Source organism: Mobula hypostoma, chromosome 9, assembly GCF_963921235.1.
Source record: "Mobula hypostoma chromosome 9, sMobHyp1.1, whole genome shotgun sequence".
NCBI lineage: Eukaryota > Metazoa > Chordata > Chondrichthyes > Myliobatiformes > Myliobatidae > Mobula > Mobula hypostoma.
Genome location: NC_086105.1, coordinates 65023346 through 65045275, shown reverse-complemented (window position 1 = coordinate 65045275; position 21930 = coordinate 65023346). Strand labels below are relative to the sequence as shown.

Sequence of the window (21930 nt, the reverse complement as noted above, 5' to 3'; positions counted from 1 at the left end):
GACATTTCAGGCCGAGACCCTTCATCAGGACTAACTGAAGGAAGAGTGAGTAAGGGATTTGAAAGTTGGAGGGGGAGGGGGAGATCCAAAATGATAGGAGAAGACAGGAGGGGGAGGGATGGAGCCAAGAGCTGGACAGGTGATAGGCAAAAGGGATACGAGAGGATCATGGGACAGGAGGTCCGGGAAGAAAGACAAGGAGGGGGGGACTCAGAGGATGGGCAAGGGGTATATTCATAGGGACAGAGGGAGAAAAAGGAGAGTGAGAGAAAGAATGTGTGTATAAAAATAAGTAACAGATGGGGTACGAGGGGAAGGTGGGGCATTAGCGGAAGTTAGAGAAGTCGATGTTCATGCCATCAGGTTGGAGGCTACCCAGACGGAATATAAGGTGTTGTTCCTCCAACCTGAGTGTGGCTTCATCTTGACAGTAGAGGAGGCCGTGGATAGACATGTCAGAATGGGAATGGGATGTGGAATTAAAATGTGTGGCCACTGGGAGATCCTTCTTTCTCTGGCGGACAGAGCGTAGGTGTTCAGCAAAGCGGTCTCCCAGTCTGCATCGGGTCTCGCTAATATATAAAAGGCCACATCGGGAGCACCGGACGCAGTATATAACCCCAGCCGACTCACAGGTGAAGTGTTGCCTCACCTGGAAGGACTGTTTGGGACCCTGAATGGTGGTAAGGGAGGAAGTGTAAGGGCATGTGTAGCACTTGTTCCGCTTACACGGATAAGTGCCAGGAGGGAGATCAGTGGGGAGGGATGGGGGGGACGAATGGACAAGGGAGTCGCGTAAAAGATGAAGCCACACTCAGGTTGAAGGAACAACACCTTATATTCTGTCTGGGTAGCCTCCAACCTGAGTGTTGCGTTCACCAGCAACTTTTATGTGTGTTGCTTGAATTTCCAGCATCTGCAGAATTCCTGTTGTATGGAAGACTGGCAGTTGCCCATGCTGCAAGTCTCCCCTCTCCATGCCACCGATATTGTCTAAGGGAAGGGCATTAGGACCAATACAGCTTGGCACTAGTGGTTGTGACAGAGCAATATGTGGTTACGTGCCTTGCTCAAGGACACAATACGCTGCCTCAGCTGAGCTCGAACTTCAGATCACTAGACCGACGCCTTAACCACTTGGCCACACGCCAACACATTATTTTTGATATACTTTTGGCATATCAACTTTCTGCCTTCTTCACTAGAGGAAAAACATAGAACATACAACAGTACAGGCCTCTCAGCCCACAATGTCATGCTGACCCTTTAACTTACTCTAAGTCTAATATAACCCTTCCCTCTCATGTACCCCTCCATTTTTCTTTCATCCATCTCTTAAATGCCCCTAACATATCTGCCTCTACTACCACTCCTGCAGTGTGTTCCACACATCTACTGCTCTTTGTTAAAAAACCTACTTCTGACATTCCCCCTATACTACCCTTCAATCACCTTAAAATTATGCCCCTCGTACTAACCATTTCCTCTGAGGAAAAAGTGGCGGCCTGTCCACTCTGTCTTTGTCTCCTATCACCTTGTACATCTCTATCAAGTCATCTCTCATCCTCTTTTGCTCCAAAGAGAAAAGCCCTAGCTCACTCAGACTATCATGTTACGAGATGCTCTCTAGTTCAGGCAGCATCCTGGTAAATCTTCTCTGCACTCTCTGTACCTTCCACACCCTACTCTTCTCTGCTCTGTGAGAACAGCAGCTCCTCTAGTCTCTCCACGTAACCAAAGTCCCCGGTTAGGTCGAGCTACTGCCTCGCAGCTCTAATGATCTGGGATTTCTCCTGTCTTTGGGTGCTGTCTGTGTGGAGTTCGCATGCTCTCCCTGTGATTGCATGTGTTTCCCCCAGATGTTAACAGTTCCCTCCCACATCTCAAAGCCCCTGCAGTTTGGGTAGGTTAATTAGTCACTGTAAATTATCCCTGGTGTACAGGTAAGGGGTAGAATCTTGGAGGGGGAGGATGTTGATAGGAATGGGGGGAATATGAAATGAGATTAATGCAGGCTTGGTGTACGTGGGTGCTTGAAGGTCAACAAGGTCTCAATGGACTGAAGAGCCTGTTTCCATGATGAGTAACTTCATGACTCTCTGGAATTGGTTTAGTAAATCTGTACTCCCTCATTCAAAATGGGTCAGGCAGCATCTATGGATTCGACGTTTTGGCTGATTCCCTTCATTAGGACTAGATATCTGTAGAATCTCTAACGGTCATTTATGAAGCAATAATTTACCAATGTACCTTACTTACAAAACCAAAGGGTAAATCAGCTGCTCTCTGTACTGTGGGAGTACCCCTCAACATAAGTTTAGCAGTACTGTCAATAATTACACATCTGCCAACCTGCACTGGGCTCTGACTCTCACAGGCAAAGCTGGTACAGCTTTCCTTCTAATGTAACAACAGCTTTTAAAAAAACATATATTATTTCCTCAGGCTTCCTCTAATCGCAAATAAATAAATAAATAAATCGATTGATAGATAGATAAATAGAAGTATTGTATTGGCTGCTTTTTTTTTTAATTCCTAGAATGATATTTCCAAGGGATTATTTAAATGCTGCATAAGAATGTAAAAATAGCTGGAGCAAAATTAAACCCTACAGTACTTTTGCTCTGATGGACAATATGATCAGGACTGATACTTGACCTCAGCACCACTTTCCTGCCTGGTCCTCTGACTGGCCCCTACTCCAGTTCTGGTGGCCTTATTACAGGAAGGATGCAAACGCTTTAGAGACGCTGCAAAGGTTAACCAGGCTGTTGCCTGGATTGGAACGCATGTTTTGTGAGGTTAGATTGAGCGAGCGAGGGCTTTTCTCTTCGGAGTGAAGGAGGATGAGGGATGATTTGATAGAGGTGTACGAGTTGGTAAGAGGCACAGATTGGCCGTTCAGCCAGGGTGTTCCATGTTCTATGTTCTATGTTCTGTAAGTCAGGCTTGAATCGATTGAATAATTTCTCTTCTATATAGGTTGTGTGAACTCGGCCTTTTCTCCTTGGAGCAGCGGAGGATGAGAGGTGACCTGATAGAGGTGTATAAGGTGATGAGAGGCATTGATCATGTGAATAGTCAGAAGCTTTTTCCCAGGGCTGAAATGGCTAACATGAGAGGGCACAGTTTTAAGATGCTTGGAAGTAGGTACAGAGGAGATGTCAGGGGTATGTTTTTTACACAGAGAGTGATGAGTGTGTGGAATGGGCTGCCAGCGATGGTGGTGGAGGCAGATATGATAGGGTCTTTTAAAAGACTCCTGGACAGGTATATGGAGCTCAGAAAAATAGAGGGCTATGGGTAACCTTAGGTAATTTCTAAAGTAAGTGCATGTTCGGCACAACTTTGTGGGCCAAAGGGCCTGCATTGTGCTGTAGGTTTTCTATGTTTCTATATCTTACTGATGAGAATTCTATCTATTTATTATATTACAGTAATATTAAATCAGATTCAGATTCTGAAGCATTTGGACAGGTACGTTGGGGGAGGGGGGGGAGTGGTGGGCCGCAGAAGGATATGGTCCGAACGTAGGAAATTGGGACCAGCTGGTTGGGCACCATGGTTGGCATGGATTGGTTGGGCACCATGGTTGGTATGGATTGGTTGGGCACTGTGGTTAGCATGGACTGGTTGGGCACTGTTGTTGGCATGGACTAGTTGGGCTGAAGAGCCTGTATCCATCCTCCATTGCTCTATGACTCTATTACCCAGCCATCTTCATGCAGCTCCCTTTGGGCAGGTGGTACAGAAGCCTGAAATCTGACACCACCAGGTTCAGGAGCAGCTAATTTCTTTCAACCATTCGGTTCTTGAAGCAACCAGGGGAAGAAGTGGGAGGGATGTTTGGGTGAGGGATGTTGGAATGGGTTGACGAGGACAAAGAAATATGGGTTGGGGTGAATGTAGAGGGAACTGGGCAGATCAGGAGGAGAGAGAAATGGGACAAAGGGCATCAGTTGTAAGTTTCAATAATCCTATTGGGAAAGGTCCTGTTAAATGATCTACCAGTTGGATTGCTGTCAGTTTTTTCCAGGGATAGCATGAGGACAGAAAATATCGTGTAGGGTGACATGGCAGTGTAGCGGTCAGCACATCACTTACAATGCCAGCAATCACTGATTGGGGTTCGATTCTGCCGCTCTCTGTAAAGAGTTTGTATGTTCTCTCCATGATCATACGGGTTTCCTCCCACATGCCAAAGTAGTGGGCATTCTATGTTGGCACCAGAAGCACAATGACACTTGCCCAGCACAACCATTGCTGATTTGATTTGACGTAAATGACACATTTTACATTCAGTTTTGCTGTACATGTGATAAACAAAGCTAATCTTTACCTTTATCTGTATGACTCTAGGACTAGGAGGAATATACACATGTGAAAGCTGGACAACTAAAGAAGAAAATAAAGGAGGGGAAAGGTGTGTTTATACACAAGGGGAGGATCATTTATCAAATCTGCATACATAATTCCTTCATTTCACTGAATAATCACACAAATGCTTTGCATAATTGAACTAATGGAATGTATATTGCATCCAGGCATTAATGAATACCATGAAAAATTAAGATGATAAGATTAGCTTTGTTTGCCAAATGTATGTCAAAATATCGAAACGTACAGTGAAATGCATTGTTTGTGTCAAAGACCAACGCTGTCCGTGGATGTGTCATTGGGTATATTTAAAGCAGAGGTTAATAGGTTCTTGATTAGTAAGGACATCAAAGGTTACAGGTACAGGGAGAAGGCAGAAGGATATGGCTGAGAGGGACAATAAATCAGCCATGATAGAATAGCGGAGCAGACTCGATGGACCAAATGGCCTAATTCTGCTCCTATGTCTTATTATGAATCTTTGAAAATTACTATCCAAGTGGAGGCTCATTTGGTGGGTCATTAAGTGATGAAGTTTTGGGGATGAAGAGAAGTCTGAGGTGGAAAGTGACACCTAAGGGAGAAAGGTTATCCATGAACACTTGGGATGGTAGAGCTGAATGACCAGCTCTTGCACCTGCCTTTACTTCCTCATCACTCCATGACCACTTTCTCTCTTGTCTTCAAACTTGTACACCTCTAGCCGGTTCTGATGGTAGCTCACTGACGCGAGACCACGCAGCTGTTCCCTGCAGTTTCTGCCGGACTCACTAGGTATTGCCCCCACTTCCAGTTCCAATACCTCCCGTGCTACTTTGCACTTTAAGGCTCCTGCGTAGCCAGAATAAAAGTGAATCATTCAGAGGTAATTAAAAAGCTCTCTCTCTGACTATCTCTCTCTCTCTCTACGTTGACTCAGGCCTAGGGGGCCGGCATCGGGCACGATGACAGACTCTCCACTTCTCCCTCTAAAAAGCTGCATCTGCCTAATTTTACAGGGACTTGGTGGCAATGGAATTCGAAGTTCAAAGGTCAATGTGCATTTATTATCGAAGTACATATATGTAACCTGAGATTCATTTTCTTACAGGTATTCACGGTAAATACAAAGAAACACAATAGAATCAAACAAAGATGGACAAACAACTAATGTGCAGAAGGCAATAAATTGTGCAAATACAAAAGAAAGAAATAAATAATACTGAGAGCATGTTGTAGAGTCCTTGAAAGTGAGTCCATACGTTTAAGAAAAATATCAGAATTAGATCTGAGAACCTGGCCAGCACTGCCTTTTCCTGTCCGGATCGGCTTAATTAAGGTTTCAGGAGTATGGTGCACATTCTCCAGTCGCCTGGAAGCCTCGTGTGAGACAGCTTCAAGCACAACAATGAAAATTTTTGACACAGTCTGCAAAAATCATTGAAGGCTACAATATTACAAGAGACAGCCGCTTCTTCAGCACAGAACGTAATGATGTTATCTGTTTATATTTCCAGGGACGGACAGGACAGGATATTTCCACTGGGTTGTGTCTCGTTGTCAAAAACAAGCAATCAGCTCTCCGAGTGTAAGTGGGGCATGATTTAATTGTTGGCCATACGCTGGAAGAAAGCATGTTCTGTATGGGTCGCTGCTCAGGCAGCACAAAGGGAAATAAAATTAATGGGATACGTCCTGGGAATGTTTTTACACAGCAAGTCGATTGGGATTATTGACATAAGACTTCAGTTAGGCTGCATTTGGAGTATTTTGTGTATTTCTGGTCTGTGCATTACAAGAAGGGTATGGAGGCTCCAGAAAGGGTGCAGAAGAGGTTCACCAGGATGCTGCCTGGATTAGAGAGCATGAGGTATACAAAGAGTTAGTGTAGTTAGTCCGTGAGCCAGGACCCCAAATTTGGGCCACCAGTACCATCTGGGGGGAATAATTCTTATCGTGATTTTTGGCAAGGTATACACCCCTAGTGCTAGAAAATATGTGATAGCATTGCAGTGGTGGTAGCTTTCTGTGAGGGGTTCTGGGAGTTACACCTCCATGCTATAAGAACCATGATCCCATGGTGCTTTGCCTATGATAAGATGAATTATGCCAGGTACCTGTCCCGTTACTTTGCTCAGATGATGAACCTCCCAGAGAACAATCCTTCTGTGTATGAGGCCTTCAAGACAGGCCAATTCTCAGTGCAGCTGTCAAGTAACAACCCCTTTGGGCAGATCCCTGTGGACCAGGCTATTGAAGCCACAGTGAACAAAGACACACAGACTCCTGGAGGCACATCACGGTTCAGCCTGAATGCTGAAGCTATCAAGCGATACTACATAACAGCTGAGCACCGCAGTGTATTCCTGGGACAGATAAGGGAGATGGTGCAAGGCAACAAATCAGAGCTTTGTCATGCGAGCTACAGCAGCCAAGAATCCAGAAAGATGAGGAAGCAGTTTCAGCACTGGTTAGCTTCATACATGAATGGGTCAACCCATTTACAGGGAAGCGGGACCTCATTAGCATCTCTACGGCAAAGGCAGCCCCCAGGGACATTGGGTCCAACCCGATGAAGGTATATGAGATTGGTGAGCAATGCTATGCAACCTTCAAGGATGAGACACTAGGGGAAGACCCACCAGCAAAGAAATTCCATGACCCAATGAAAACCAACAAGCTGAAAACATTCAGTGATATGTGTAAGAAGAGATAAGTGAAATCAAATGGGAGGGCGATCATCTTGAAAGCAGACAGGTCTTTGTTTGGACGCATCATAGTGATGGCACAAGGGCACAGTCTATGTATGGAGGATATCCTTTCTCATCCCCTTGGACCATTGCCCTGGGCCCTGTCCACACCAGAAGGATTGCTGAGAAAGACAAATAAAGCTACTTTAGCCACAACCTTGCAGAAAAATGTAGCAGTAGAAGAGCAACTCCCAGGAAACTCTGCTACAGTGGTTGATGGAATGAACTTGGTACAAAGAGTGAAAGGTGATCAAGTTACTTACAGAGATGTTACCACAACAATTCCGGGTATGGCTCTGAGGGAAGGCAGTCAGAGTAGCAGAATAGATGTTGTGTTTGATACATACAACGAGAACTCTATCAAGAATAGTGAAAGATCTCTACCGGGTGAAGAGACTGGTCATGAGTTGCAAGTTATCAGATGCACACAGATGGTGAGGCAGTGGAGGAGCTTCCTGACCAAAGTCAGTCACAAAAATAGCCTCATTAGCTTTATAGTCCATGAATGGAGGAAGGCGAAGTACAGGGCAAAGCTACAGGAGAAGATTCTGTATTCAACTGTGAATGACAAATGTTACAGAATCACATCTCAAGACACTGAGGAGGTGTCAGCTCTTCAGTGTCAACAAGAAGAAGCAGATGGCCATCTATTTCTCCATGCTGCCCATGCCACAAGAGAGGGATACCAATCTGTAGTGATCTGCTCAGAAGACACAGATGTCTTTATCATGTCTTTAGCATTTTGTGACAAGATTGAGGCCCCATTGTTCCAGAAGTGTGGCACTAGAACCCGTGCAAGGCTTGTAGACATCAGGAAGGTTGCTGCCACTGTTGGCATAGAGGTTTGTAGGGCTCTCATCGGGCTGCACGCATATACAGGATGTGACACTGTGAGTGCTTTTGCAGGCAAAGGGAAGACAGGTGCCCTAAAGCTTCTGACCAGCTACAGGGAAACTCAGGACACATTCTCAGAGTTGGGTCAGGAATGGGACCTCTCCCCAGAACTGATGGACAAACTGGAGGCACTTACATGTCTCCCGTATGCCCCAAAAACATCGACCACCAAGGTCAATGAGCTCAGGTATCACCTTTTCTGTGCCGATAAAGGTGAAATCGAAAGTCATCAACTCCCACCATGCAAGGACTGCTTAACAAAACATTCACAGCGAGCCATCTACCAGACTGGTATATGGAGAAGGACCCACAAGTGTCGATCCCTGTTGGCAGGGGATGGAAGATGGAGAGAGAAGAGGAAGCTGAACAGTTGGTGGTGCACTGGATGGAAGCCAGCCAGCACCCGATGCCGTCCTGGATCTACTGGCCTGTAACTGTCCAAAACAATGTTCACTCCCAAGATGTATGTGTATTGCAAATGGCCTCAGGTGGACTGGCAGACTGTGAGAACCAGACATCCACCTCAGAGAATGTGGAAAGTTCAGATGAAGATGTGGAAGACTTGGAAAATTATTATGATTTTTAATAGGTTCTGAAAGTATGTAAAACAAAGAATGGAAAGCAGTTTTTGATTAAATATATTCATTTTACAACCAAATGGGGCCTAGGTTATGGCCATGTGGAACCCCACATTTGAATTATTGTACTGTAATTCTATATGCTATGACAAAAGCTTAAGATTGTTTTGATTTGATACAACAACATGGAAAATATCATGACATTAATAAAACTCCAATAATCTCTCCAAATGAGGTTTCTTTACCTTTTGGGAGGTGGGGTAACATTTTCTCCTGTATTGATGTTAATATGGAATATATACAAAAAGTGATTACTTATTTGAAGTAATAAGGCTACCACTGGTGCAATGCTATCACATATTTTCTAACTCTAGAGATGTATACCTTGCTAAAAATCACTATGAGCATTATTCCCCTCAGATGGTACCGACCAACCCTACTGGCTCAAGGACTAAATGGTTTGCGTAATGCTTTATAGTTCAGCAGTCGAGGTTCAGTTCCTGCCATTGACTGCCGGGTGTCTGAGGATGAGAGGTGACATGACAGAGGTGTGCAAGGTGATAAGAGGTACGGATTGAGTAGATAGCCGGAGACTTTTTCCCAGAGCAGAAATGGCTAATGTGAGCTGTGATTGAAGTATAGAGGGATGTCAGAGGTATGTTTTTTAGACAGGGAGTGGTGGGTGCATGGAGTGCACTGCCAGGGGTGGTGGTACAGGCAGATATTTATTTATTTGCTTATTCAGGAACAGCCTAAATTTATTTATTTAGGCTCTTCTGACACTATGAGCCACGCTGCACAGCAATGCCTTGATTTAATCTTAAAATTAGAAAATTTTATACTACCTTAATCACAAGGCAGTATATGGTGGCATATACATTCTTGGTAAAACCATAAGACATAGAAGCAGAATAAGGCCCTTCGGCCCATTGAGTCCATTCCTCCATTCTATAACGCCCGATCTATTTTCCTTCCCAACCCTATTCTCCTGCCTTCTCCCCATAACCTTTGGAACACTTACTAATCAAGAACCTATAAACCTTTGCTATAAATCCCCAAGGACTTGGCCTCCATGGCTGACTGTGGCAATAAAGTCCACAGTTTCACCACCATCTTCTCTGTCTGCACTTCCACTTTCTAAATTCACTTTCCGTTTAGAAAACAGTCTATGCCTTTATTCCTCCTTCCAAAGTACGTTGCCATACACTTCCCTTCTCTGTATTATATCTGCCAGTTCATTCCCCAGTCTCCTAATCTAAAGATTAAATATTAAATGTATCTGTCACATGATAAATAATAAATTTACTTTGAATTTAGTTGCGGGCATCAGAAGTATGGCAACAATTGCAGGCTGCCCCGGCACATCCTCAAACTGTGTTGGTTGTTGAAAAAAATGACGTATTTTACTGCATGTTTCGATGTACGTGTGACAAATAAAGCTAGTCTTTATCTTCTTCAAAATGAATCCTTCTTTAATACAAGTTGTTAAACAAAGCTCTATGTGATGAGACAGTAACATTATTATCAATGCAGGCTGACTTTCCAAGTACAGAGCCAACTACATTCCCAGAAGTGACACGTCTTTCACACTGACATTATTTGTCCTTGAAAATAACTACCTGTGGGAGCTTGCTGTGTGCAGATTGGTAGCTGCATGTCCCACCTTTTAACAATAAGCGGGGCTTAAAAGGTGTTTGATTAATCAGGGCATCAAAGGTTATGGGGAGAAGGCAGGCGGATGGGGTTGAGAGGGTTCATAAATCAGCCATGATGGAATGTCAGCATTGGCCTAAATCTGCTCCTATGCATTATGGTCTTAATAAATACACCTCATTGGCCTGGGAGCACTTTGGGAGTTGCTGAGAGGTAAAACTAAAAGTAAAGTAAATTTATTATCAAAGTAAATGAAAAGAAAAGGAAAATTTATTATGAAAGTTATGTACACTCAGTGGCCACTTCAGTACGTACATCTGCACACCTGCTCATTAATGTAAATTAACTGATATAATTTTATTAAATTAACAGGTAATTTGAGGATATAACAAGTGCAGTGGATAGAAGAGAACTGATGGATGTTATTTACTTGGATTTCCAGAAGGCGATCAATAAAGTGCCACAGAAAAGACTTATCCATAAGGTATGGACGCATAGAGTTAGGGGTGATGTATTAGCATGGATAGAGAATTGGTTAACCAATAGAAAGCAGAGATCTGGGGTACATGGGTGTTTCTCTGGTTGGCAATCAGTGGTGAGCAGTGTGTTGTAGGGGACAGTGCTGGGCCTGGATTTGTCCACGATATGTATTAATGATCTGGAAGAGGGGACTGAGTGTAGTGCATCTAAATTTGCTGATGATACTAAATTGAGTGGAAAAGTTAATTGTGCAGAAGATATGGAGAGCCTGCAGAGAGATGTAGATTGGTTAAGTGAGTGGGCAAGGGTCTGACAGATGGAGTACAATGTTGGTAAATGTGAGGTCATCCACTTTAGAAGGAAAATGAATGTGCAGATTATTATTTAAATGGTAAAAATTTGCAGCATGCTACTGTGCAGAGGGACTTGGGAGAGTTTGTTCATGAATCACTAAAGGTTGGTTTGCAAGGGCAGCAGGCTATCAAGAAGGCAAATGGAATGTTGGCCTTCATCGCTAGAGGGATTGAATTTAAGAGCAAGGAGGTTATACTATAACTATATAGTGTACTGGTGAGGCTGCATCTGGAGTACTGTGTGTGGTTCTGGTCTCCTTATTTGAGGAAGGATATACTGGCTTTGGAGGCAATGCAGAGGAGGTTCACCAGGTTGATTCCAGAGATGAGGGGGTTAGACTATGAGGAGAGATTGAGTCGCCTGGGACTGTACTCACTGGAATTCAGAAGAATGAGAGGAGATCTTATAGAAACATATAAAATTATGAAAGGGATAAAGATAGAAGCAGGAAAGTTGTTTCCATTGGTAGGTGAGACTAGAACTAGGGGACATAGCCTCAAGATTTGAGGGAGTAGATTTAGGATGGAGATGAGGAACAACTGCTTTTCCCAAAGAGTGGTGAATCTATGGAATTCTCTGCCCAATGAATCAGTGGCTGCTACCTCAGTAAACAAGGTTGGATAGATTTTTGCATAGTAGGGGAATTAAGGGTTATGGGGAAAAGGCAGGGAGGTGGAGGTGAGTCCATGGGCAGATCAGCCATGATCTTATTGAATGGCGGAGCAGGCTTGACGGGCCAGATGGTCGACTCCTGCTCCTATTTCTAATGTTCTTATCGAATCAGCCAATCATGTGGCAGCAACTCAATGCATAAAAACATGCAGACATGGTCAAGAGGTTCAGTTGTTGTTCAGACCAAACATCAGAATGGGGAAGAAATGTGATTTAAGTGACTTTGACAGTGGAATGATTGTTGATGCCAGGTGGGCTGGGTTGAGTGTCAAAGAAACTGCTGATCTCTTGGGATTTTCATACACAACGCTCTCCAGAGTTTAAAGAATGGTGGAAAAAACAAAAAAACTTCCAGTAAGCGGCAGTTCTCTGTGCAAAAATGCCTTGCTAATGAGAGAGGTCAGAGGAGAATGGCCAGACAGTTCAAGCTGACAGGAAGGTGACAGTAACTCAAATAACCAGGCATTCAGCAATGGTGTACAGAAGAGCATCTCTGAATGCACAACACATCAAACATTGAAGGGGATGGGCTACAGCAGCAAAAGACTACGAACCTCCTGTGCCTAACTTAGTGGCAAGAGTGTACATACTACCCTGAGATAGATCATTTTGCAGGCGTTTACAAGACGATAAAGAAATACAATAAAATGTATAAGAAGCCTATATATAAATAAAAACTGACAAAAAAATGAGAAAAAGTTGTGTAAGTATATAAAAAAATACTGAGTACACAAGAGATTCTGCAGATGCTGGAAATCCAGAGCAAAACACACAAAATGCTGGAGGAACTCAGCAGGTCAGGCAGCATCTATGGAGAGGAATAAACAGTTGACATTTCAGGCAGAGACCCTTCATCATGGGAGCATGAGTTGTAGGGTGCTGGTGGAGGAGATGTTACCAAATCCTTCCTGAATGGGGCCTGCACGTGAGGAAATTGAGGATCCAAATGCACGGGGAGGCATTGAGACCCAGGTCTTGGACCTTAATGATTAGTTTTGAAGGGGTTGATAGTGTTGAGTGCTGAGCTGTAGTCAATGAGGACTATCCTGTTGTATGTGATTTTGTTATAGAAGCCTCTACCTTACTTAAGTTTTGATCTCACCTAACCGGTGATTTCCTACCTCGTCAAAGGCTCTTGTATCTATGACATTTCACAGGCAGGTCATTAAACGCTCAGTCAAGTTGAGTTTATTGTCATGGGTACAAGCATGCTGAGGTACAGGTAAGTGAAAATCTTACTTGTAGCAGCACCACAGTCACAAAGGTACAAACAACCCTCAGAGTATAAATTGAACACACTCAGTGGCCACTTTATTAGGTACACCTGCTCATTAATGCAAACACCTAATTAGCTAATCGTGGGGCAGTAACTCATCGCAGAGGAGCATGCAGACATGGGGCACGTTCAAGAAGAACGGCTTCAGTTCAGCCTTCCTGTGAATGCTGATGCTCTGTGCCTGTAACGATGCTGCAAGTAAGTGTTTCATTGTGGACTCGTGCACGTGGCAATAAATTTGATTTGACTTTGAAAACAAGGACACAATCAGAGACAGGCCCATTGTAGTGTAGGAGGTGGTCTATCGTGTTCTGTTGCTGAGGTAGGGAAAGTGTTGTGTGGGTCAGTTCAAAAACCGGATGACTGCAAGAAAGAGAGCAACGCACACAGAGTGTTGCAGTCATAGAGGGTGGCCGGACAGAGCAGTGGTTAGTGTGACACTTTACAGTGATCAGTTTGCAACTCCTGCCACTGTCCGAAAGGAGTTTGTATGTTCTCCCCATGACCATGTGGGAGTCCTCCATGTGTTCTGGTATTGTCCAAAAAGACAAGTGTACATTAAGGACATACAGATTAGTAGGGGGTAGTAAGTTGTGGGCACGTTATGTTGGCGCCAGAACTGTGGTGACTCTTGCAGGCTTCCCCCAGCACAATCCTTGGGGTGTGCTGGTTTTTGACTCAAACTGTGCATTTCACTGTATATTTTGATGTTTGGATGTACACATGACAAATAATCCTAATCATTAGATCGCTACAGCACAAAGTCCCTTCTGCCCATCTAACTTGTGCTGGCCTGTTATCTGCCTTCATTAGTTCTCAGCCCAAAACGTTGACTGTATATTTCTCTCCATTTATGCTGCCTGACTTGCAGAGTTCCTCCAGCATTTTGTGTGTGTTGCTCATGAATCCCAGCATTCACAGAATCTCTTGTGTTTTTTGTCTGCAGGAAAGTAACTATTGCTGAACCAAGTTCATTTCCGACACATCGGCAACATTGCACCCACTGCCTCAGCCGAATATGAATCACTGCCTTAGAGTTCTCCACTTGATTCACCATTTTATCCGTTGATTCCCTGCTCTGTTGGAAGTTGATTTGATCGGTGTGTAATTTCCTTGTTAACAAAGAAGAAAGGCTTCTATTGAATGAGTCACGGAAGATCCAAACGACTTAAGTGTGCTTGGCTGTGGATTTAATTATACCAAAAAGCATTTGTCTGTGCCGAGTGCAATTAGTTTTCTCCATCTCTCTTTGTTTCTTAGTGCTACCGAGCTCTCATAATTCAATAAGTGATGAAAAGCTCATTAATAGTGTGGTTTATCTTCCACTGGTGTCTCAAGTACAAAACTTTCCGTGCACCAAGAACACATCCAGTCAGAGTGGACTCACACAGTGAATGGTAGGGCACTGAGGACAATTCTCTGTTCTACAACACACCTGTTTCTTACAGTTTATTGCATATGTCCTGGCCTGGTTTGTCTTACCGAAATGCAACACCTCGCACTTATCTGAGTTATTTATTTATTTTATTTAGCGATACAGCATGGAACAGGCCGTCTTCTGACCCAATGAGCTGCACCACCCCAGCTACGCACCGACTTAACCCTATCCTAATCACAAGGTAATTTGCAAACACCAATTAATTACTAACCAGTATCTCTTGGACTGTGGGAGGAAACAGGAGCACCTGGAAGAAACCTTTGTAATCATGCACAAACCCCTTACAGACGGCATCAAGAATGAACTCTGAACTCCAGTGCCCTGAGCTGTAATATGTTGCACTAACTGCTACACTACCTTGGCACTCTAATTATCAGGAGAACATGCAAATAACATTGCCACTGTGTATTGTAATGCATTGAATTGATTTGAATGGTGGTATGGAAGACACAGTTTTCAACATACATGTTTCTCTTTGGAGAGAGGGAAGATAAAAGGTGAGTTAATAGAGGTGTATAAGATTATAAGAGGCATAGATAGACTGGATTGCCTGTAAGGAGTTTGTAGGTTCTCCCTGTGACCATGTGGGTTTCGTCCGAGTTCTCTGGTTTCCTCCCACAGTCCAAAGGTATACCGGTTTGTAGGTTGATTGGTCATTGTAAATTGTCCCGTGATTAAGTCAGGATTAAATTGGCGGTTACTGGGTGGTGTGGCTCGAAGGGTTAAGATGTGTGGGTGGAGTTAAGATGGTGCCAAGTGGCTGCCTCTTTGAGCTCATCTGTGGAAACAGCTCAAGTTGTTCTCTTTTTTTACCTTTTCACAATGGCTGGGGTTCTATCGAGGTCCCTGATCTGCAACGGCACTCCAAAACTGCAGTTTTTCACAGCGGCAAGTTCCCGCTCGTGGAGCTTGCCGGCTGGCTGTTTTCCAGCGCTCTCCAGGTGCAGCCTGGGAGATGGTGTTTCCGGGGTGCGATCCTGTGGACGACCGATTCCAGGCCAGTGTTGCTGACTGAGGTGTTGCGGGAGAAGGAACATCAGGGTTTCGCTGCGGTGGATGTACGGACGGAGGTCTCTGTAGTTGAGGGGTCGCATTCCCCCTCTCTTTCTCTTGATGTTGGGGAGACTTTCACCACTGTCGTAGGCCAAATCAAAGGAGGTGAGGAATCCGCATAAACGAGGGAGATTGAAAATCTGGCTGAGTGGTGCCATAACAACAACTTCTTCCTGAATGTCAGCAAGACCAAGGAACCAATTATTGACTTCAGGAGGAGGAAACCAAATGTCCATGAATCAGTCCTCATCAGGGGATCAGAGGTGCAGGGGTCAGTAACTTTAAATTCCTCAGTGTTATCATTTCAGAGGACCTGTCCTGGGCCCAGCACGTAAGTGTCATTACGGAGAAAGCACAGCAGCGCCTCTACTTCCTTAAGAGTTTGCAAAGATTCAGTGTGTCTTCTATAACTTTGATTAACTTCTGTAAATGTTTGGTGGAGAGTATATTGTACAAACATATGTTGGCATCACAGCCTTGTATGGGAACACCAAAGCCCTTGAAAGGAAAATCTTACACCAAGTAATGGATATGGCCCAGTCCATCGAGTGCCAAGCCCTCCTCACCTTTGAGCACATCTGCACGGGGAGTTGTCGCAGGAAAGCAGAATCCAACTTCAGGAATTCCAACCACCCAGGTCATGCTCTCTTCTCACGGCTACCATCCGGAAGAAGGTACAGGAACCCCAGGTTCAGGAACAGTTATTACCCCTCAATCATCAGGCTCCTGAACCAGAGGGATAACTTCACTCAACACCATCTGTCCCATCACTGAACTGTTCCCACAACCCATGGACGCGGTCTCAAGGACTCTTCATATCATATATACAGTGTGTGTATGTGTATTAGATTATTAGATTTGATTATGAGGACACGCAGTCCTCTTTTATTGTCATTTACTAATGCATGCATTAAGAAATGATACAATGTGTATATATTCTTAGAATCTATTATGGTTATTTGAATTATTGAGTATGCCTACAAGAAAATGAACCTCAGGGTTGTATAGATAGATAGATAAACATACTTTATTGATCCCGAGGGAAATTGGGTTTCATTACGGTGAGATATGTACTTTGATAATAAATTTACTTTGAACTTTGATCAGACATTTAGGAGGCTATTATTAGGTAGGCACATGGATGAAAGAAAACCAGAGGGCAATGTGGGAAGTGTGATGACAAACCAAGTTATCAGAAGATTGATGCTGATGAGAGAGATAAGGGAGACAAATGGAGAAACGTTCAAAATGTTAATGAGAGAGGAGAGAGAGATAACGAAAAGAGACACCAGTCTGAGTATTGACAGACCGGTTGCTTTGAACCTGAACTGTTTGAAGTTTGATGGACAGGCGATACCCCAGCAGGGGGATAAAAAGAACAGGTTCGCTAAGGCAAGGCAGACACCATGAGATCACGAGATAACGAGACCCTGGAAGAGCGGTGTGCCCCCACAAGTTGGTAAGAGTTTGGAGGTATGGTCGCGGGAACTGACCATAGACGCACAGGGTGAAAAGGTACGATCGGCGGGAACCTGGTCTGTGTGTTCGCCCTTGCCTGGGTGCCGGGTTCACTGCGGAAGAACGGTTGTATCCGGAACGGAGGGGTAACAGTCGATGACCACAGAAGACATCAAAAGGGTTTGCCCGAAAGCTAACTGCGAAGAACAAAGGTCTGTCTGAATCAGATTTGCATATCATCCTCTCTCTCTCCCCAACGGCACAACAGCGATTACTGTGAACTGTCCTAAGCTGAACTGAACTCTGCGTCACTTGAGACTGATCATTTTACCCCTAGACTGCGATAGAGCTTGATTGATTCCTATTACCCTAGTTCTATGTACATGTGTGTTTTATCATTGTTAATCTGTTGCATTCATATCCTTACGATTAGAGTACTGTGTTACTTATTTCTTTAATAAAACTTTCTTAGTTCCAATAATCCAGACTCCAACTAAGTGGTCCATTTCTGCTGGTTTGGCAACCCAGTTACGGGATACGTAACAGATGGAAGACTTAGATTGACATTAGAGTAGGTTAAAAACACAACATCATGGGCAAAATAGCCTGTTCTGTGCTGTGTTAGTCTTGTTTCTATAAACCACACAAGGACAATCGCCTCTCTGCCCCACATTCCTCCATGCTCCATCAACTGGCTCTGGGCAGCTGAACTCGTCATATGCGAACTTGCTAACTTACCCTTCCACTTCCTTGTCCAACTCATTTATAAAAATCATGAAGAGGAGGGGTCCCAGATATGGATTCCTGCAGAAAACCATTGGTCTCTGACCTCCAAGCCGAATACACTGCATTTACAAACATCCTCTGTCTTCCATGCCAAGCCAATTCTGAATCCATGCAGCCACATTTCCCTGTATGTGTTTGTTTAGCTATTTTCTTATTTAGAGATACAGCATAGCACAGACACTTCCGGCCCTTTGAGCCATGCCACCAGCAACTCAATGTTTTAACCTTAGCCTTAGATGGGCCAGTTTACAATAACTAATTAACCTACTCACAGGTACATCTTTGGACTGTGAGGGGAAACCGGAGCACCCGGAAGAAACGCACGTGTTCACGGAGAGGATGCTAATGTGGATCCCATTGCCTTCTGACGTTCTGAATGAGTTTACCATGGGGAACCTTCCCAAATGCCTTACTAAAATCCATATACACTGCATCCACTGCTCTTCCTTCATCAATCTCTTCTGTCACTTCTTCAAGGAATTCATTCAGGCTGGTGAGGCATGACCTGCTTCTCACAAAGCCATGCTGACTATCCCTAATCTGCCTATGCTTATAGATCCTATCTCAAAGAATCCACTCCAATAGTTGCCCACCACTGAAGTAAGACTCGCTGGTCTATCATTCCCAGGGTTATCCCTACTCCTCTTCTTGAAATTTACTGGAGGGGATCCTGAGAGATAGGATCTATCTGCATTTGGAAAGGCAGGGACTGATTAGAGATAGTATGACTTGATGCTTGGGAAATTGTGCCTTCCAATTCTTTTAGTTTTTCAAAGAGGGAAAAGCAATAGATATTGTCTACATGGTCTTCAGCAAGACTTTAGACAAGGATTTATTGGCTGGTCTGGAAGGTTAGTTCACATGACATCCATAGAAAGTAGCCCATTGGCTTGGTAGAACGGGAAGAGGCAGGACGCAGATTTCAGACTGGAGGCCTGTGACCAATGATGTACTTCTGGGATCAGGACTGGCCCACTGGTGTTTGTCATATATATAGAGTGTGTATGTGGAGTGTTCAGTGTTTATGGATGACACCAACATTAGGGGTGTGATGGATTATCTAAAGTTACAATAGGACCCAGAACAACTAAGTGTTACGCTCTATATAACCATGGTTAGACCACATTTGAGAATTGTGCTCAGTTTTGGTGGTCCCGTTATAGGAAAGATGTGGAAGATTTAGAGAAGGGGCAGAGAAGATTTCCCAGCACGCTGCCTAGACTAGAGGGCATGCCTTAGTTGAGTGAGCTAGGGATTTTCTCTCTGGAGGGAAGGAGGATGAGAGATGACTTGACAGAGGTGTACATGATGATAAGAGGCATAGATAGACAACCAGAGAATTATTCTCAGAGCCAAAATGGCTAATACAAAGGGGCGTAATTTTAAATGATTGGAGGAAAGTATAGGGGTATGTCAGAGGTACCGTAGGTTTTTAACAAAGAGTGGTGGGCACATGGAACACCCTGCTAGAGGTGGTGGTGGAGACAGACACATTGGAGACATTTAAGAGACTCTGAGGCACATGGTTGATAGAAAAATGGAGGGTTACATGGGAGGAAAGAGTTGGATCGATCTTGGAGTACGTTAAAATATTGGCACAATACCATGCGCTGAAGGACCTGTACTATGCTGTAGCATTCTATGTTCAAGGAATTGCCAAGAGAATTTATCTCAAACAAGTGTGAAGTGCTTGACTTTGAGAAGTTAAACCAGGGTTAGACATAACAGTATGCAGCATTGTAGAATAGAGAAGCATAGGGGTACAAGTATATAGTGGCAATATAGACAAACGAGCTGGTGAAGAAGGCAGATGATGCCCTTGTCTTCATCGAATTGGGCACTGAGTACAAGAGTTGGGCTGTCATGGTGTAGCTATGCAAGGTGATGGTGAGACCACAAATGGAATATTTTGTACAGTTCTGGTCACGTACTTACAGGAATGATGTGATTAAGCTGGAGAGGGTGCGTAGAGGGATGTTGTCAGGCTGGAGGGGTTGAACTATAAAGAAAGACTGGATAGTCTGGGACTGTTTTCCCTGGAGTGAAGGAGACCGAGTACTGACCTTACCGAAGGTTATAAAAACATAATGGTGTACATAAGCAGGATGTTCACAGTCTTTTTCCCAAGTAGGCAAGTCTAAAATCAAAGGGCACAAGTTGAAGACAAGAGGTGAAAGAATTAAAGAGGGCCTGAGGAGCAACATTTTCACATGGTCAGAGGTGTGTATATAGAACAAACTGTCTGAGGAAGAGGTAGAGATGGGTACAATTACAATGTTAAGAAATATTTGGACTTGTTTATGGGTAGTAAAAATTTTAGGAGGATATAGACACTTGCTCGGGGTCAGCATGAATCAATTGGGCCAAAAGGCCTGCTTCCATACTCTATGAGTCTCTGTCTCTTTAAGAAATGCTAATAGGAGTGTAATCTGCCTCCACAATCTCCTCAGCTACCTCCTTCAGAACTTCTGGGTTGTTGTCCACCTGGTCCAGGTGACTGATCCAGATGAAAGGTAAAATATTCAAGGGAAATCTTCACTCAGAGGATGGTGTGAGTGTGGAGCGAGCAGTCAGCAGAAGTGGTGGATGCAGGTTCAATTGTATCGTTGAAGAGAAGTTTGGTTTGGGACATGGATGGGAGGGGTATGGAGAGCTATGGTCCAGGTTCAGGTAGATGGGACTAGGCAGAAAACCAAGCCGGTATGGACTAGATGGGCGGAGAGGCCTGTTTCTGTGCTGTAGTGCTCTATGACTCCACAATGTGACTAATGAACTGAAGTCCAACTTGGCAGCAGGAATGTTAACTCTAAAAATTACCGCAGGAACAGGCTGGATAAGGTGGAACTGTTTTCTCGAAGTAAATGAAGCTAATAGATGACCTTACAGAAATTTGTAGAATCATATGGGACATATATCAAGTGGATTAAATCTATGTCTGCACGAGTCATGATTAAAAATGAACACCAGTCTCATTTCTACTTATATTCCGCATACACTAAGGGGTGAAGCCCATTAACTGTAACAACATTATTCTACCCTCTTTCGCAAAACCACAGTAATGCTTCAATAAATTTAATGAGAATCAAAAACGTCTCATTTACATACAAAGTGACAACAATTCTCCTAAATAGTATGATTTCACACCCACTTTGATGAAATATCATGTGATATGTTTCCCTCACCTCCTGCTATATCACAACTGCACAAATAAATCTTGAATCAATCCTGAAATTCCTATTGTGCGGCCAAATAATTTAGAGTGACGATCCACCGATTTACAGCTGACTGATAAAAACTAACAGAGCTGAATTTTGTTATCAGAAATAACATGTATGAGAATTGCCAAATGCCAGTTCTAAAGTGGAATTGTTACAGTATTATCCCATCTCCTTTCATTTACTTAAATGCTGGGGTGATTTCTAACTCTCAATCACTTCAATTAAAATTCAGCTTAATCAGTAGATTCATCAGTGACCACAGATAAAACCCTTACCTGCTTTTGCTGAGGTCTGATTGTAACCTCTGAATACACGGCGGTTCTGCAGAGCAGAATTACACGGGCTTCCCTTGAGGCATGCACATCAATACAGAAGATTGTCTGCCTTAATTACTGGGCAGTGATCACAGCTAGCTCGACAGAGGCTCAGAGATTGACAGTGGACCCAGGCTTACAGATTCTCCTGATGCACAGATGCTGGCTACATTTATATCTCCCTCTTCCGTAGCTCAGGCGAGAGAACAAAACGTGAATTAATTTGAGGGCTTTCCCCAAGAAGCAGTAGATGCTAATTTCTGGTTAAACTGGGCTCAAAGAAGCAAGCAAACACGTGCAGAAATTAACTCACACACACACACACCAACAATTATATTGATGCATATAAACGCTCGCAAGAATATAGCCAAATATGCACGTTCATACACAAACATAAGTATATACAAACACACAAATAGTAGATGGGAAAATATAAACATATATATTATAAATGCAATATTCTCTTACTAATGACTCCTCCATCAGTATACATGCTAAGTAACAGTACCAATATTAATTCTGGTATAAAGCTTTATGGCTTGTACACCACTGAGAATTCCTTACACCTTACATATTTCAAATAACCTCATCAATTCAGCACCAAATAAATTATTGAGCAGATTTCAGTGGCTCGTGATGTGGTTGAATGA

General features: G+C 43.6%; 1 protein-coding gene across 5 annotated transcripts in view; it reads right to left on the bottom strand.

Moving 5' to 3' along the window:
- LOC134351775 (synaptotagmin-A) overlaps positions 1–21930 on the bottom strand; it is a 676813-nt gene that overhangs the window by 227436 nt on the left and 427447 nt on the right. Inside the window, exon 1 of one of the 5 annotated variants that reach the window (XM_063058419.1) lies at positions 21242–21445. The exons of the other annotated variants lie outside the window; for them this stretch is intronic. The gene's annotated coding sequence lies outside the window, so the exon portion shown is untranslated. Of the gene's footprint in view, positions 1–21241; positions 21446–21930 lie in introns of those variants that run through there. 5 annotated transcript variants of the gene reach the window in all.